Raw genomic sequence first — 1,516 nt, forward strand, 5'->3', positions numbered from 1 at the left:
TTATCGATTTTGTTGTCGATATTTATATCGATTTTGTCATCGATATTGTTATCGGTTTTATTATCGATATTTTTATCGATTTTGCTATCGATTTTGTTATCGATATTTTTTTATCGGTTTTGTTATTGATATTTTGATTTAGGTTACAGTCGATTTTGTTATCAAAAAACACCTTAAGCAAAGGAAGATGTACATATGTACATATGCATAGACTGTTGACAACTGTCGTTGCTTGCGCTGATCTGCTCTTTTGCCAGAGTGCCAGGCCACTTGCTCAATTTGGTGAATACCACTATTGAATGCTAAACGCCATCTGTTAACTCACAGATGTCACTGGAAATATTTGTTGACTGATGGCACACAAATCTGTCTGTATGTATTATTGGAAGTTAACTTGTAAATTTTTGAGATTTTTTCGTCTGAATATGATTTCGTTCTGTACTTTATTGATACTTTTTCGTAATTAAGAAAAATCAGAATTTATATTTTGCGTTTAACAGCATTCGAACCCGAGTCTTCCCGAAAGTTAACAAATAGTAACAAGTATCTCTGCGCCCTTAGCTACAACCACAACATGTAAATGTGTTTTCAAATGTTCAGTTTGAATTAAATTTCTTTCAAGCGCTCAAACAATTTTATATTAAGTTTTTTCAATAAATATCTTTTTCTGTTCAAAATTTCAAATCTTTAAATCTCAGTAAGCTGTAGAAAAAAACAATGGTATAAAATAGAAATAAAAATAGGGCTTTCGCTTATATTCTCATTGAGTTCTTTTCACTTAGAAGTATGTAAATTTGTAAAATTTTGGAAAAACCCTTTTTTTCTTAGTGTGTGATTTCGTTTTTGACTTGGATATGCTCTTAACCATACCACGTATTCTACGTTTAAATATAGCGGCTGTATCTCCGATACAGCCTGCAGGCCAAGACGAAGGCGCTGGACTGTTCCTTTTTTATAATATTCCTATATCAGCCTTACTTTTATTGTAAACGAAGGCGTATAGTTCATATTTTACAACACATAAACATCTTTCTTGAAAATTCAGTGTTTTGGCAAAAATTCATCTTTGAGTGCATAAAGATAAAATAGAGTTCTTTTCAGTGTCCCACGAGTCACATTCATACAAATGATAGTTACACAGAACTAAGATATCGCTTGGTATTTTTTTAAGGAATTTTATACATTAACTAGCTTTTACCTGCGGGCTTCACCCCACGTCTTTAAACAAACTCATTTATATAAACCTTAACTAAAGCATCTACCATAGATATGACTTCATATAAAATTTCAAACTCATGTGATGTATGTATGTTTCCGAAGTTATAGCTGAAACAAAATTTTGTCGATATTTTTATCGATTTTGTCATCAATATTTTTATCGGTTTTGTTACCGATATTTTTATCGGTTTTGTCATCAATTATTTTTATCGGTTTTGTTACCGATATTTTTATCGGTTTTGCTAGCGATACTGTTATCGATATTTTTATCGATTTTGCTATTGATATTGTTATCGAT

This window comes from Rhagoletis pomonella, unplaced genomic scaffold (assembly GCF_013731165.1).
Source record: "Rhagoletis pomonella isolate Grant_MI unplaced genomic scaffold, Rhpom_1.0 Rhpom_scaffold_00001, whole genome shotgun sequence".
Taxonomy (NCBI): domain Eukaryota; kingdom Metazoa; phylum Arthropoda; class Insecta; order Diptera; family Tephritidae; genus Rhagoletis; species Rhagoletis pomonella.